We start from the raw sequence: 18076 nt of genomic DNA on the forward strand, positions 1-18076 counted from the left end.
GGATAAATGCAAGCTATTCTTGATAGTCACCATATTTTCTGTAGGTAACATCTTACTTTTGGGCAGTGACAACAAAATCAGCGCAAGCCACTCACATCTACAGTGCACACCACCCCGCTACGTGCTTTGGTAAAATGGGAAATGTCACATTGAATTCAAGCAGACACACATGTCCGATAACTGCTAAGTTCCTATGCAAGCTAAGCTATTGTCCTACGCGTAAACCATTGTAGCACATATTTTCTGAATTTACTACAACAGTACAAGTTATGGGGCAGAGAAACTTGTCCAGTAAAATAATTGGGGGATATGGGACCAAAATCTAGAACAAGAAAGGATAACCACACAACATGGTTGGTCGAGTTTGCCAGTGGTTTTCTTTAGCAGCACTGAGGAGCTGAATTAATGGAATGCAAAACATGTCCTGTGCACATGAGTAATGCTGCTGAGGTTGCATAGACCAATGAGACATCCAGATTAGACTTTGCAAACATAACCTTATAATTGATGACTTGTGAACATGTGAGACCGATATTGGTGACCCAGAAAAAAATGAGATGGGCAGACGGGCACTGCAAACGTGAACAGCAGACAGTCTAAGTCGTATGTACGTGGCTGACATACAGAGCAGGCTCTGTGAGCATTGTAGGTAAGCCATGGTGAGCCTGTTCACGTCGGAGATAGGGAGAAAAGACCCATAAACGTGATGCAGACATTGGAGGTTCTGTAAGTAAACACAAGCAACTGTGTTTTGTGCAAATATGAGTGGCAGACTGAGGTAGTCATGTCAATAAAGGAGATGGGCCTAGGGACGTTTACACCTGAGAGGTAGTCAGAGTAGGTCCTGTGAATGCGGGAGACCAGCAAACGAGGACTTTTGAACATGAGCGACAGGTAGGACCTGTAAACAACACAGACATAGAAGATCGTGTAAGCATGAGTAGAAGAGGGGTTTTTGCAAACATGAGGCAGGAGGCCCTTTATACATGGGAGATTGTTGGAACAAGCTCCGTGACATGGGAGACAGGTAGAGCAAGTGCTGTACATATGAAAGGCAGGCAGAGCCTGTCCAGTAAACACACAGCCACACTTGTAAACAGGAGAGGCAAGTAGAGCAAGCCCTGTAAACATAGAAGAGTGGGACAGCTAGCACTATAAACAAGAGAGAGGATTGAGAAAGTCATATAAGCATAGAAAACAAATAGAGAAGCCCTGTACACATGTGATACATATAGAGCCACTCCTGTAAACAGGAGAGACAAGAATAGCAAACCCTGTAATCATGAGAAACGAGACCAGTATACCAAGCTGTGAAAACATGAGAGGCAGGTAGAGTCAGGCCTATCAACAGGAAAGAGAAAAGCCATTTAGACATGAGATGCCTAAGAACGGAGCAGGTCCTGTATTATTCAAAAAGGTTTCTTCTTTGGAGTAGGTAAGGGTTCAACCATTCCTCTGAGAAACACATTCAAGAAGCTAACCTGGGGTTTAGGGAAATCAGGGTAGAACTGTAGGTAAGTCAGAGAACAGGCCAGCCACTTTCTTACAGATGACCAACAGACTGCAAAGAAATGTATGGGATACAAGAGAGGTGCTGAGCTTATCAAAGAGGCAGGCAGTGGAAATTCTCAAGGTTGAAAACAAGAAACTTCAGTATTCCTTTACAGAAATGAGAGCCAGGAACAACCTTAATAGATATGTCATATGACCTGCATCTTCGTCACTATTAACACAGGATTGACTGTTGCGGCAGCAATGTGAGAGGAACTCCTATCAAAGTAACTACACTAAATATAGAACCTGATCGATCAGGCCACTCCACATTGGTCATCGGCAATAGTGTTTATTGGTTTTAACACCTATTCCTTTCCTTGGCAACTGAGGAAATACAGTGGATGTGCCCATGCCTTACACGCTCTCCAAAAAAGCTATCACAGCAAAAGACCCAGAGAACTGATTTTTAGTTGTTTGCCTGCTAGGGACAAACCCAAAGCTAGGCCTTTCACAAACATATTTGATACATCACAGCTGTCTATCTCTTTAGCAGTGTCCGCATGGAAAGGTGTTCCTTAACTGCTTCCCGCCTTTTTTCACGCATAACAGTCTATTATTTGTTTCTTTATCAACGTCTGTTCTTGAATCATTTCTAAGCAAATCCACCAGCTTAAATATCCTTCTTTCTCCATGAGTATGTACATTGAAAGGGTGCACCCCTCACCCCCATGACTTAACTTAAAAGGGCTGCTGGCTGGGCTACTGACTATTAAGTTGCTCCTGACATGGCCCTGCTCTGTCGGCATGTGGAATTTGAGTTTCTTATCTAGATGTGAAAAGCATATCACTACAGTCAAGGACTACTACCAGTAGGGCACTCAGCATCTTAAGCCATCTTCCAGTTCACTTACTCCTGGGTGCATCGCAGACCAAAGTAAGCAAAGCGAAGGAGGCCCACAATGTACGGCATTCTGGAACATGTAGCAATCTTTCTTCCCATAGCTTCCTCTCAGTTATAAGAAAGTAACCCAAGGTTACGTGGGCTGTAGTTCCAGTGGCAGCAGCGCGTACCAAAGAAGCAATTTTATTATTTTTTCACACACAGGGTTGATCGTGTCTGTGCACTAGAATTGTGTGTGATGTACCATCTTATTGCCGTAGTCAACATCCAGCTATTTTTCAGGGTTTGGGAAACAACAGTTTTTTAATCGCAAATTTCACTAGCTTATTCTGTTACTTCTGAAAGCTGCTTTGGTTTTATTCTGACTTCATGGACCCAAAAATCAGCAACGCTGAACATGCTTCCATTTTAGGAAAACTTCAAGATGTCAAGAAACCTATGAAATAGTAGGTTTGGCACCTTCTGCATTGCTCGTGACATTATTTAGTTTGTCGGTAGCTACTGCCAGATGAACAGAGAGCAGGTTATTTATATAAATTGTGACAGTTACAACACAGCTTTTTTGGCATTCTGAGATTTCACTCCTAGGAAAAATATTTGCAAATAGCTAAGGCTTTCAAGTTATCCATGAGGGGAAAAGCTCTATTCGCAAGAAGGTGTGAGTAGGGTGAGGCAATAAAATGTAATGTCTGCATACCAGTGCATTAGTGAACTGGATCTCCTGAAAGGCAACCTGCAATTTTCTTCATTACCTGGCTACGTAGGTTTTTTACTCCACACATTTACGACAAGATACAAATTCTCACGCGAAGTATAGTTGTGTGTTTCCAGACAAAATGTATATTGTGACAATTTAACCCTCTAACAAGAAGTGATATTGAGGAAAACAAGGATCCTGTTGCCCCTCCTGTGAAGGAGATGTGATATGAGGTAATACGGCAAACACATATTCCTGTAGGCAACAGCTTTGAGCTTACAGATGAGCCACAGGACAGTAAACAGAGTTAGATAGGGACCAGTATTAAAATTCTTTCTGCTGTTGCGCCACTGCCATTAGTTACCACCACAGTCAACACATGCATAGACGGTGTGCCTCCAGAAAATCATTATCAGGATATTGTCTGACATAAATGTTATGTCTAAATATCATCTTCAAAGAATATCAACCCACAGAAGTTAATAATAGAAAATATACTCTCAAGAGAACAATATTTTTTATAAACAACAATTAGAACACAATATGTTATGTCAGATTTGATTTCTTTATAGAATATCTGATATGCCACCACATAGACAAGTTTCAGAATGGTTTTGTTTTGAAGTAATTATTAAAGTTTGAAGATGTCTGTCTGATTTGATTGGAGATGGCCAGCCCTGTATATATATATTGTGACCCGAGACCTAAAAACAATGCTATACAATGACGACTCTTACTGTAAAACATGGACCACATGTCTGATTCCATTTTACTGGTGTGGAAAAGGGTCGAAAAAAGTAGGATTTTGTAAAGAGCCCATCTCGGCTTCAAATTGGCAGGTGCTGCTCCTGTCCAAACATGTAGCTATATTTGTGTAGAATTATTAAAGAAAAAATCTATTTTTGTCTGAAAAGAATTTATATAAGCTTTAGCCAGAGATATATAATATATATTCTTGTGTCTGTGCGGATACATTTGCTTCTCTTGTATTTCTCTTTTTTAAAGTATATTTCTGTAAGAATATGTTAAAGTGACAAAAAAAAGATACTTTTTAAGAAATGAAGTGCCTATCTTGTAATTATCCAAGCGAGGTGTGGTGTGCTTCTTTATTTGTTTTTATCATTCTCAGTAGCCGCTGTGTGGACATCATTAACCAACTGATGTCTATTTAAAGTTTAATATCCAGTGTATCGTGTGACTTTCAGAAATACTTTCACTTGTACATTAAACAGTTGTTTTTGATGCAGAATGAAAACTTGTACTTCAGGTGGGTTTCTGAAAAATTTATTGCACAACAAGATCAGTCTTTATAGCACATACAGCCTGCCGCAACCGGTAACAACTGCTGCACCCCCGTAGCATGACAATTTCTAAACAGAATCCCAAAGAAATGTAGAACTCTCCAATAGTCCATACCTTTTAGAGATAGGATTTAACACATCTTCCCCTCTTATAGTATCAAAAACAAAATGTCTCACCCTTTCTCTTTAAGAAACAAGAAAAACACAGCATGTAACGCAAGCAAAACACACAGCACCCAAATGCTGTGTGAACATACAACACACACAACAGAAAATTTAAAATCTTACCAAAACAATTTGTTAGACATGCTCCTAGTCGTCAATCTGTAAACTGTCATTCCAAGTGCAGAATCACTCACGGAAATAGCTGAACCAAATCCATCACTCGTGCAAATAGCCAAACCAGATCATTCTCCCAAAAGTCTACTCGCATTCTGGGGAACCACCTCTACTCTTGCAAGGTTCCATGGGCATCAGAAAAATCATCACTAAGTGCATCCAGAAATGCATTATTCTCCTCTTGCACCACCTATACATGTCCCTTTTTCTTTTTTTTTTAAATAAATTGTATTGTTTTCAAGTGTCACCAGATTCTTGATCCAATATACCACTAGACATTCAATCTGCCAAACAAATCCCAATCAATTGAGAACCCATACCCTCTCCCACACTGCAGGCCTCGGGATTAACATCAATATCTCAACATTCAATGGGGAAACTGCAAGGCTAGAAGCATTGTTATCTCAAACATAGCATCCCTGTTCATGCCCAGGATTCCCTGGTTAACATACTGCAGGCTTCTTAATAAAAACAACAGAAGCCCCCACTCTACTTTCACCCCCCCCCCGTCCCTGGTGTGTCATAACTGGGCCTGTAAACCACTGTCAGGGTGATGTTTTAATGATTTCCCCATTGTATAGTCTGGAGGAGTCAACCAAGCCCCCACCGTGATGTTGCCGCTGCTGTGTGGGAGATCATCCATTTTCCCTCATATTGGTGAAACCGACTTGCCCGCAGAACTGAACCAACCAACAGGTCTGAAGAGTTGCCCAAAAAATCAGGGGGGGGGGGGGTGGTGGGTGGCTCCTCAAGCGCAGGTATATCTGGGTGTTTCAGCTCTTCCACCAAAGACTCCCATGCCCTGGCCATGACCCCTTCTAGCATCTCTCAGACAGACACCTCCCTCATAATCCAACCAACACAGGGCTTCCCTCTTCCAACTCTCGATACTGAGCCCCTTTCGAGTCTTCCAGTTTCTGGAGATCTCCATTTTTGCCAGGAGAAGCGCCAGGTCGTGGAAATTGCTAGTCAATTAGTCTTGGGAGTGTGCAGGAACCAATGGAGGAGACGGTGCACAGTGGACCTCTCTATCACCTCAAGCAAAGTACCCATCACCTACTTCCATTAGTTGCCCAGCTCCTAAACATATGTAGGAACTTGGATCCTGGTTCTCCACAGTAAGGGCATTTAGCCTCTACTGTCGCAAAATAATGGTTTATCTGTCCTGGGGTGAGGTGTGCCCTATGAAGTACATACAAGTTGATCAGTACAACCTGAGTGTTGTGAGACACCCTGGGTATGCTGGACTCCCATAAGTCATCCAGTGGTGTCAACCCCTCAGTCCGGAGCCACCATTATAGACAGGTGACCGCCTTATAAATGCCCTAGGAAAGTACTATTTATTGACACCCTTCCCCCAGTGGCGGCTCTGACAGCCCCGACCCAAAGTGCTTCTGAAACACTGCTGTGAGTGCCCTATGCAATAGGAAGTGACCGTGCGGTAGATCGTATCGCTCTCTAAAGTCTTCAAATGGCAAGAACATTCCATTCTCATGCAAAACCCCATCGTGGTTGCGATAGCTGCCACCCAGTCCCTTAACCCACACTAGTTACCGCCATGCAGGAGTACGAGCATAAATTCCAGCAGGATCTCTTGGGCATAGGGCCGCTTAGTGTTTGACCTCCATAAACTCCGAGTCCAGCACTTATTGAGCACTCTGAATTCAGCACTATCAGCTTTTCCCGGGGTTGGTAATTGCAGCACCAAGTGGGATAGATGTCAAAGATTGGCACACAGGAGCGCAAATTCTCTGTTTGTCGGACTCTTCCCGCCACCCACTGCGTAATCCATTGTAGTTGTGCTGCCAGGTAATAACACTCAAAATCGGGGAGGGAAAAGCTGCCCTCTGCACTGGGTCTCTGCATCGTGGACAGTACCACTCTGCACCTGCCTGACCCCCAGATAAATCTAACACTGAATGAGCAGAGGTCTCGGAATATACCCGCTGTGATCCATACTGGAAAGACTACAAAAAAATAAAGCAGTCGTGGTAACTCCACCATTTTCAATAGGGGAACTCTACCAATCACGAACAAGGGAAGTGAAATCCAGAATTCCATGCTCGCCTTCACTCCCCTTATAGCCATCCCAATATTTCCCTGAAGGAGTTCAGTGGTGTTGTGATACATTTTTACCCCCCCATATGGTAGGCATCTAGACTCCCACACCACATCCCGTTATATTACCAGTCTAACTGACCAGAGACCGTTGGAAACAGGCAAGATTTTCTCCAGTTGACCAGTAAGGCCGAGACCCTATCAAAATGCATAAGGAGTTCCTTTGCTCCTACGAAGTCCTCCCTCACAGTAGAAAGGAAAAGCAGGAGATCATCAGTGTACAATGAGATATGGTGCTGTTCGCCCCAAACCTCCAGGCCCCTGTAGGGGATTCCCGGTCTGTCCCAACAGGCTAGAGGTTCCATGGCTAGAGCAAACAGCAGGGTGATAAACGACACCCCTGTCTGGAACCCCTCCCTACCCGACAGCTGCCGAGATTGTGCTCTCTGTCTGCACTCTAGCCATTGAGTAAGTGTCTTTCAATGTTCGGGTCTATGCTGCTCAATGTCCCGCAATAGTTGTTCTGCAGCCAAAGTCTCCCAGAGTAGTGTCCCCCGGATATCTATAGCTCCTGAGATGCTTCCTCCCCTGATCGCCTTGAAGGCGTCCCATACTACTTGTGGGCTGGATGCCGTTCCCTCATTCTCTGCGAAATAATGTCCAACAGCCGTTCTTATCAATGGTTGAAAAACAGGGTCCTCAAGGGATTCCAGTTTCAGTCTCCAAGTGGGGATGCAAAGGCGGGTTCTCATCCACCGCAAGCCCAACAACGGGCTTGTGATCAGAGAGTGTCCTGGCTAGATACTAAGTACAATGAGCTTGTGCATATCAGGTGTACAGAGGATGGCATCCAAGCGTACATGGAAGTCATGCAAGTGTGAAAAAAAGGAGTAATCCCTTTTCCTTGGGTGAAGAGTCTGCCAGGAGTCCATGAGGCCCTATTGAGTCTGCCATTCCCGCAAAGCCCTAGCAGATTTGACAACTGGGGAGTCCCTCAAGGGAGGGTGAGATCTATACAGTCCTACGTCCACCACGCGGTTATAGTCTCCCCCCAATATTACAAATCTCACTAGGGGCGGTGCCATTGCCCTTGAGAGGGTAGCTAAAAATGAAACTTGATCTACATGTGGCCTATATAGGCTCCCAATGGTGACATCAAGTCCGTCTAGCCTGCCAGAAACTACTACATAGCATCCCTCAGGGTCCACCAGGTGGCCAGTGTGATGAACTGGGACTCCAGGTTTAACCCACACAATACCCAGCAAAGGCAGAGCAATATGTGTAGTATGCTTGCCCACGCCATCTGTGCTGTAAAGCAGATTACTCTTTGGCCCTTAAATGCGTTTCCTGTAATAGGGCAGTTTACACGCTCGTCGTGCAAGATAGGCACACACCGTGTGTCATTTAGACATGAAATTCATCCCTCAGACATTCCACAATAGGACTTTATAATCTATGGGGTGGTACCATGTACGGTTTTGTAATATCAATCTCCACTCCCTAGGGGACCTTGACGCCCTACTCTCACCTTTCCTCCACTGTGCATTTGTGTCAATTTCAGCCTGCCAGGCACACCAAACCCCCAACTAAACAGTAAACAAACTGTATAACCCGAAACACCCTCTTCCCCGGGACAGGTAAATGTGCGACCCCCATCCAAACACGACACCAATTGGAGTCCATTTACTGGAGTGCCCGTGGAACTACAACAAGTGGTAAACTAGAGTGGCCAAAGGTTACATAGACCCCTCCACCCCCCACTACGGCTCTCCCCTCACTTTAGATCAAATAAAAATCCCAACCAGCCCCCCTTCTAGATTTGAGAAAGGACCAAATGGGGGGAGTGGGGGGCAGGTGGCACATGAACATTTCAAACATTTTCTCAAGTGCAGTCAGTCCACTATATAATTCCAAGCCACGTTTCAAATGATCTTGTCCGCTGTGCCAGGAGTTATCTGAGGCAGCTCAGAGTCTGTATCTTCTGCAGAGCTAATGTCCTTGTAACCTTGAGAATGTTGGTCTCCCAGTTCGCTAAGTGAGGAGCGCAGGTTCGCATAAGTGTTGCTGATCGCCGTGACAGCCCTCAGCACTTTGTGACGTTCGCCCCTGGCTTCCAGTATCGATGGGGCTCTTTTTTCATGTACCCTGCCTTTTTAACAAGTTTTATCCTATGGAGGGCCATCCCCAGTTTCAAACTCCGGCTTAGATTCAATCCAGTTTTACGCGTCATGGGGGGGTTAGGAAAACTGGACACAAGATGGTGTGACCACCCGCAATCTGGCCGGGAATAGCATGGCATAGGAAACGTTTAGCTGGCGAAGCCGCCCCATGACCTCAATAAAGGTGGAGCACTATTTCAGGACTTCCATGGTGAAATCTTGGAATATCATTATCTTATTGTTATCGATCTGTAGGCCCCCCACAGGCTGGCCTGCGCCAATATATGGTCACGACTCTGTAGTGGAGGAGCCTAGCCACTATTGGGCGTGGGGCAGTGGCGGTGCGTCCATTAGGGGCGTTGCCCCACTAGATGTGGACTACCGTCACGCTGAGGCAGGATTAGCAATTTAAATATTATAAATCTGAGCGCGCACTCGCAAACTTCTCTGCGGCAACGCTAGCTCAGATGACCGCCGGGACAAGTTAGACATCGCGGAAGGTGTGGGGGCGGGGCTTCGACAGTGATTGACAGCGCAGCACTACAGTCTGCAGAAACAGCGGAGCTGCAGTGTGCGCATGTCAATGTTTGGCAACTAATTTTTTGGACTTGCCCGCGCATGCGTACATGGTACAGTACCTTCTCCTCCCTCTCCAACAGCGAATCAGATTGCGAGGGACCCGGGCCCCCTGGGTGTCATATGGGCAGGCACTAACCCTGCTCTTAGCCAATCCTGGTGCAGTGGTGCTGCTACTGCAGCGCCAGGATTGGCTGAGAGCAGTCACCGCGGCGCGCAGTGTGACTGTAGTATAGAATAGACCTCGGCTCGTGCGTGCCACTGGTGCGTGTGTGTCTTGACTTCCTCTGTGACTCAGCCCGACTGAGTTAGTGTGTCCTACACACCACATTACCTTCTCAACACAGTATGCTGCTAATAAGTTCACGTAACGTAAGTTTTTTTTTTTATTTCACTTGACTCAGCTGTTGTTAGTTAAGTTTCTCGAACATGGCGCTGTGCTGGCGGCGCATGGTCATAGCTTCTTAGGCGTTAGGCAGCGGCACGCCTCGCCAGCTCTTCTGCTTTGAAAATTGATTGATTGTATCTGAGACAGTGGGACCTTGCTGTCTGCCACCTGGCTGGCCGTCGATATAAATTGGTGTATTATTCCCTCTCCCGCCCAGAGGTTATTCAGGAAATGTCTTTAGTTCCCTTTCCGCCTCTGATTGCTCACGCGCGTTTTGAGAGAGTGTGTGCGGCTGTATATGTTTGTGTATGTGTATGTTGTGTAATGTGTTTATATGTGTGCGTATGTTTATTGTGTATGTGTATATGCATGTGTTCGCGTGCAAGAGCAGATTAATTATCTATAGCGGCACTTTGATACCACCTGGTGTCGCCCTCATTAATTACCAGTGCATGGACAGGATGGCACTCGACTTCTGTCGCAGATCCAAAGAAGAAATAAATCAATATTCTGGGTTGGACCCTAGTCCTGGCCGCAATCATCAGCCTAATTGGATTTAGATGGAAATACTAGTGACTGCGGGGCGCGCGACTTCCTGCAAACTTTATTACACTGTAATAACGTCACGTGAGAAGTGTACCATAGCTTTTGTTTATTCTACATTTTATTTTAGGATCGGCAGTACCACAGTTCACCTATTAACAGTTTCTAAACCAAACTGTCTTGTTTTCTTAGATTTGAGAAATTAAACAGACGTTTCTCGCGCCCTCTTTAAGCTGGTTATATAAACTACCTGTGATAAAACGTTGTGATAAAACACAAGCTCGGCCGGGTTTCACTCTGCTTTCCTCATCGAATATCTGAATCTATTTATTTACATTTCCTAGCGCCACTGTTTTCACCAGTATTGGTTTGATGATATATCTGATGTTTAAATGCATAAAGCTTTCATGAAGAATCAATGGCATATTCAATTATTCAGTCCTTGAAGGCTTTGTCGAGTGGAAGAGGGAAATATATAGCTCTTATATCACAACCGTTGTACAGTTAAGCTTAACAGTATTCTATTCTTCATCATTTTAACATAGATTTTCATGTTTTTCCCTTCTGACCTTTGTTTAATGGGACCATATGATTATCATTCTATCAGGCCAACAATATTGCCAATTCTACAGATCGCTATGGTGAAGTATGCCAATCATTTTACGCCTCACCACTTTCAAATGTCACCGTCCGCCACTGGCGTGGGGGCGCCCCTGTTCTAGAAGGGCGGGCTGGGACTCTGTGCGCCCCCTCTGAGGCATAAAACAGGGAAAGAATTTCTGGTGCCACTTCTTTACATAGCCAATCTTCCAGGTAGGTCAGCATGTTGGTGCCCTCTGCTTTCTCGAAAACCCCAATGACCCATATGTTGTTCCTGTGGGACCTGTTTTTGCTGTCCTCTGCATGCAGTTCCAGGGTCTTACCCCAATTATCCAAAAGAGACAGCCATTTTTGCAATGAGGTGATCTCTGGGGGTATATCTGTCAATTTCTGCTCAGTTGAGTTGACCCTCTCAGCTAGATGTCGGTGGCCGTTCTTTAAGAATTGAGGTTAGTGCCTATAGCATCAATCTTTGCCTCAAGGGACTCCCGTGACTCGTGGCATCACTGCGCATCGGTTTATCTCAGGGATCCCCGAGGGGGCAATCCGAGCTCTTCCTCTTCATTCATTTGAGCTGATGATAATAGTGGGTTAGTGCTCCCCAGGCCGCGTTTCCTGGATGTATTCCCCTTGTTTCTGGTCCAGGGAGGACCTTGCTTGGCAGTTCGGTCTGGACTGTTTCCACAAGGAACAGGATCAAGACTGATTTGCATATGGCTGGGTCCAAACTGGGTTGGTGTGGTGAGCAAAAGAATGATGGATTAAACCCAGATCTTTGTGACTGCGGTGAATGTTTGCATTGTCCAGCATTCCATCCGTCAATTGTTTCTTTTGCATATGTCACCTTAAGTGGGAAGGTTATGCCCAGCCGTGGGTCCCATAGTCACTACTCCACTGGATTCAAGCTAGCCTGGCTGATGAAGGGTGATGCCCTGAAACCAGTCCCAGGATGCTTGTTTCCGGTCCAGGGAGGACCTGGCTTAGCAGTTCGGGCTGAACTGTTCTCACAAGGAACAGGGTCTAGACTGATTTGCAAATGGCTGGGTCCAAACTGGGGTGGTGTGGTGAGCAAAAGAATGATGGATAAACCCAGATCTTTGTGAGTGGGGGTGAATGTATGCATTGTCCAGCATTCTGTCCATCCATTGTTTCTTTTACATATGTCGCCCTAAGTGTGAAGGGTATGCCCAGACATGGGTCCTGTGCTCACTACACCACTGGATTCAAGCTAGCCTGGCTGATAAAGGGTGATGCCCTGAAACCAGTCCCAGGATGCTTGTTTCGGGTCTAGGGGGGACCTGGCTTGGCAGTTCGGGCTGGACTGTTCCCACAAGGAACAGAGTCAAGACTGATTTGAATATGGATGGCTAGGTCCAATCTAGGGAGGTGTGGTGGGCAAAAGAATGATGGATTAAGCCCAGATCTTTGTGATTGGGGGTGAATGTTTGCATTGTCCAGCATTTTGTCCCTCAATTGTTTCATTTTCCCCCAGTCTGCCAGGAGCCTGTGCCCCCACACCGCCAAACCTCACTTCCTCGCCCAGATTGTCAGGGCAAGCAGCGCTCCCCTGGGCAGGGCCAGTCACCCAAGTGCGCGCAGTGGACCCGTGGCTCCTCCCGACACAGTTCTGCTCCTCTTCAATGCTTCTTACCCCCAGATCACAGCCCTATAGGGTGCAGACTAGTAACATTTGGGCACTGAGGTTTGCAGCAGATCCCACCTCAAAAGAATTTTACTGTCTGTCTAAAACGTCTCGTAACTCAGGAGTAGCAATTAGCCAACAGAGACAGGGCCCCTGAATATGGCGTCCCACAATGTGCGTTGCCGACCTACACTCCTCTCCTGGCGGGGGTAAGTACTCACAGGCCCCCTGCTGTCCGGGAGGGCAGGTCGTCTCAGCGGTCAGCCCCAGGTTCCCTTCCTGTGGCCCCCATTCACTTGGACAATGTTCCCCTTTCCACTGCAACCGGGACAGGCAGTCACCGGGGGCCGCACAGTTTCAGCATCAGTCAGATGGGGCCCCAAGAGGGGCCCCACCTAGATCTTCTCCCGCGCATGGGTACCATTGACAATTTCCTCCCAGCAACTCCTTCGCAGAAGCACTCTCGCACTGCAGGGCAGCCAAGTGGGGGTCTCCATCAGACAAATCTCAGCAGGCCAGCTCAGAGAACGTGCCTCAAGGCGTCCGGCAGCCCTCCCGCGGCAGCCTCTCGATGAGCTGGCAGCACTCCGTGCTGGCCCAGCCGCTCATGCTGAAATGGGCCCTCACCAGGTCAGCAGTAAAGGTAGTTCTGCCTAGCAGAAGAGTCCTGTCGGGGTTGCCTCCTTGCTACAGGCAGTCCCCTGTCGCCACTCTACCTCGACCACCTCCGATGCGCGACACCTCCTAGATCGCCCATCTAGTGTTCAGGGGCTTGCGCTGAAAAACCTTACCTGGTCCATCGCAGGTCTTAGGGCTGTTGGTTAGTCCATTCCTTGCTAATCCTCTGCTCAGGCGGCCGCCATCTTGGGTAGTGCAGTGCTTGGCCTATCTTCCCCACTTCCAGCGCGGGGCCATCAGGCCTCTCCTCTCTTGCAATCCAGGATTCTGTCCGCTCATGTCCCGCCCCTGCAGCTCCAGATACCAAGGAGAGGCGAGTAGTTCTTCTGCAGCTCCTGCTGCTCTCTGGAATCATTGACTCGGGGTGCTATCAGTGGCACCCTGACAATCACCACAAAGGTCTCGCATATGGGGGTCTGTTGTTCCTCCTGTAGAAGCTATCCCCCGGGCAGATGAGTCCTCTGCTGCCCTCCAGCAACTCAGTGGGGGTCCTACTTGGTCGTCGGGCTGTCCCTCTCAATCCAGCATCCACGTGCAGATCACTGCACCCGGCAGCACGGCCACCCAGCTCCACAGCAACCCACCCAGCCGGACAGAGCACCACTTCTCCCAGCCCTATCAGCCCATGTCTGGCAGCCCCTTCACGGGGTTCTCTGCAAGTCTGTGTGCAGCCCAAGAGCCTCTAGTCACCCCGCTCCTGGGCCTGTTCCAAGTCCAGGTTGTTCAGAGGGCCACCATTTTGGGTGCCCCAGTGTGAAGTGCGTCTCTCTCCCATGGGTCCGGCAGCATGTCATCACTGTTTGCGACAGGGGTAATAAGTGAACCTGAGCCCCTCCGTTCATTTCGTGAGGGCTCTGGGGCACTGGGTGTCAGGATGTCAGTAGATGGGGATTGTCGGGCGGGAGCTCCGCGCGATGTGTCCTACTCCATTGGTTTATAGCCATGGCCCCCCACCTATACACATCCCTTTCCAGTAAAAGCTCTGCAACATGTCATGACCCTATTCAAATTCCAAAACTTACCACCCAGCACTCTAATTGTCTTATTGAAAACTTATACCGCTCAACAGGATCGGTACTATCTAGGTAAATCCTTGTCAATCTCAACTGAATGTCGATTTAATTCTGCTTCTCCTACCTTGTGGAGATGAGAAATTATTAGTAAAACAGCAAGCCCATCTCATCTGGTTCAAAACCACTCGTTCCACTCTTAGACAAATAACCAGGTAGTCGAAGGGAAAGTATAACAAGCAATATTTATTATACACTCGAGCGGGCACAGGTCCACACAGCCTCCAAGGAGGGTGTACAGGAGTGAGCTGACGAAAGGTGTCTGAGGGCTACATTTATAGTAGTGAACAAACAGGAAGGTGATAACAGACCAGTTAGAACCAGTTTTCTCCAGTCAGCTTTATGCTCAGACATGTCTTACAGAAACCTGCAGATGTGGCAAACATATTCTTATCAGTATCAGACAGTGTAGCCTTGAAAAGGGCACAGTACTCTCTAGACTAAGGCACAGCTGGGTTGTTTTACTTGAGTCACATGATTTCCAGGAAACCCTAATACATAACCGTTGATTAGCCAAGAACAGCAACCCAGTAAGCAACGAAATACATGAAACAGATGTGCATTAAAACTGTGGCATACAAATGGAGGAGAAAATGCTCACGTAGCATACAAAATGGAGGAGGAAATGCTCAAACTAAATTCGGCCCATTGCATAATTTCTAACAATCCCTCCTTTTTCAGCTTTGATCAAACATTTTTTACTGACTCCCCACTAGCACAAGAGGTGTCATCTTGATCAGTACCAACGTCCTCATCAGTGTTGGGCTCAGAGGAGAACCCAAACTTCATTTCAGTGCCATCATCTAACGCTCATTCTTCATAAGTTAAAGCTGGGAAAGGTTCACACCTGGGTGGGTCATACAATAGGACACTATCATCAATATTCATTAAATCGTATATGTCTTGAGGCTGCATTAACATCCTGTTAGTGTCTTTAACTGAAAAGGGAGTTGGTTTACAGGCAGATAAACACATGGAGCAAAAAATAGGGACACATTGGACACATAAACAACAGGCTAGTATACTGCCTCCCACGGCGGCATCTATGAGAAGCTTCCAACCCCGTGTGGTAAGTATTCCCATAGACCATCCAGACCAAGACCAGGCCCTCTTATCCTGATGTATCTCATTGGAAATGCAATGTAAGCTCTGAATGGCTGCGTAAACATTGGGGGTGTTATCAGGAATATAAACACAGCACGAACTACCAATGACGCAACATGCTCCACCTCTGTCAGCAAGAATGACGTCTAAAACCATTCTGTTCTGAAGCGTCATGAGGCTGTTAGCCTGCATCTCAGCAGTCATATTATCACAGCATCAACAACTCTAGTCAGTTGACGAAACTGAACACTGTTATCATGGAGCCCCAGTAAGGTATTAGGCCTTTTATAGCATCAGTAAACTGTAAAGTGGTATCTGTTTAATCTATCTCAGTGATGATCAATGCCCTTGTGATCTTGGACGTCCTACTTTTTCTTCTCTGGAGATGATGTATTTTATGATAGTTGGGAGGGCAGCATAGACTGAAGGCAAAAGAAAAGCCAAATAACAGTGTCCTGTCCAATTAAATGGGAGAGAAGTATAGGCTGTTTGACCGCATATGAAATAACTATTCCCCATGGACAGAAATGCAAGCAAATTGGTGGCATTCATTGACAGTACATGCTTACATTGGGAATCACCCACCGGTATGGAGTCCCGCCTGTTTATACAAATGGGGGCCAAGGAGGTTGCAACTTGTACCCCTCTACTTAACTTGGATGTCCCATTTTTCCCTGACCATTGAATATATATAAACGCCATGTTCGACTTTGTATACGTTTCATTGTCTAATGCTTTACCATACACAGATCCATTGACACAGCAACTATTACGAACCAACTGCTGGAATCTTCGGAGTGTGAACAGACCCCAACTGAGCTACAGAAGAGTAAATCTGAAACCATGCACAGCAAGACCCATTGTAGGTGAAAGGCAGGGCAATACACCTATTGCTCTTCTTAACTGCGACAGGCATAAACCGCAAAACCAATACCAGGTAGTATTTAGTGACTCATATGTTTCATGAAGGCTCTGAATTAATGTATTATTCCGGTAACCTAACCTATGACTCTGCTTGGGTGTACTAAGAGTCAAATAATAATGTTCCTGTGGTGTCGGAGTGGAATCGATTAGGATATGAACAGGGAACTTTTTTTTCTAAAAACCAGGACATATCAAATATTCCTGCAACTATTATCAGTAGGATAAAACCTAAGGCACATTTGTCCTTATGGGACCAGGTCCGAAGGGGTACTTGATGAACCAATGGGACCCCTTACACCTCATTATCCGGATGCACGTTTCTATCAAATGGGTGCAACTCATTTTTGGTTCAGAGATCTCTTTCTGGAGAAATAGGTGCAAGGAAGGGTTGATACAATTTATACTAATAGTGTCTATTACAACTCAGAGTATATAGTATAAGTATATGAACACTAAAGGATATTAAAAGAACCAGTGTTTACAGCGTCCTAGTTCTACTAATTCCGCTGCACAAGTTAGTCCATTAAAGTTGGTGCTCTTGAGCACATGGCAGTTGGAGCTTGTTCCGTCCTAAGCTCGTTCCCCAATCAAATGTTCTGTACAGTTGACTTACATGGCCTGCAATGTAACTCAGAGAACCAGGTTGCTCATGGTGCTCAAACATCGTAGTATCATCAGGAAGCGGCAGAGGCCTTTGAAGCTCCTTCACCTGAGCTTCTCTCAGTTTGGCATCCTCAACCAAAACTCCATCGCTGAAAGACACAAATGCAGGTATTTTCTCCCACTCCTCGTCTGGGAGACTGTTCTTTACTTACTGGTCTTATGGTAGTGGTAAAAGCACCTTTTTGCAGTGAGTGGAATGAATCCAGTTCTTCCTTCAGGCAGCCTTCACAGCAGTTTGAGTCGCCAAAAGAACCTACACAGGCCTCTTCCACCTAGGTTGGAGGCAGTTGGACCACTGGAAGTTCTTTATCAGGATCCAGTCCCCAGGCCTGATGCTGTGTCCCGGTCCTTCCAAGCATGGAGGTAGACTGGACCTGACCTGTTGATAAATCAAATACAAGTCTTTAGTAAGTTGTTCACAATAATCCACAAGGAACGGATATTCTAGTTCTGTGAATCTTTTTGGTCTCAGAACACCCTACACATTTGCTTGTTGGCCCATCACCAACTCATAGGGTGGTAGGCCCATTTGACGATGTCATTCTTATGGAAAGTAGGGCTATTTTAATCCTGTACTAGCACATATTTTTACTAACTTTAGTTTCAATATGCCATTATAGCGCTCCACTAATCCTGCTGATTGTGGATGATTCAGAAAAGGGGGTGGTGATTGGCAGCGTGAAATTGTTGTTTAATCTGCAACCCTGAGCACACCTTGTCCGTAATCTGATTAAGGAAATGTGACCCGTTGTCACTCCAGATAATTCCGGGCATTCCATATCTGGGAAAATATTATTTAAGCAATATTTTAGCAGTGCTAAGAGCTGTGTTGTCTTTGAGAGGATAGGCGTCAATCCATTTGCTAAACATGCAAACCACCACCAAAACATATCTCAGGTTGTTACACCTTTCCATATCAATATAATGTATTTGGAGAAC

Source organism: Lissotriton vulgaris, chromosome 1_1, assembly GCF_964263255.1.
Source record: "Lissotriton vulgaris chromosome 1_1, aLisVul1.2, whole genome shotgun sequence".
Lineage (NCBI taxonomy): Eukaryota > Metazoa > Chordata > Amphibia > Caudata > Salamandridae > Lissotriton > Lissotriton vulgaris.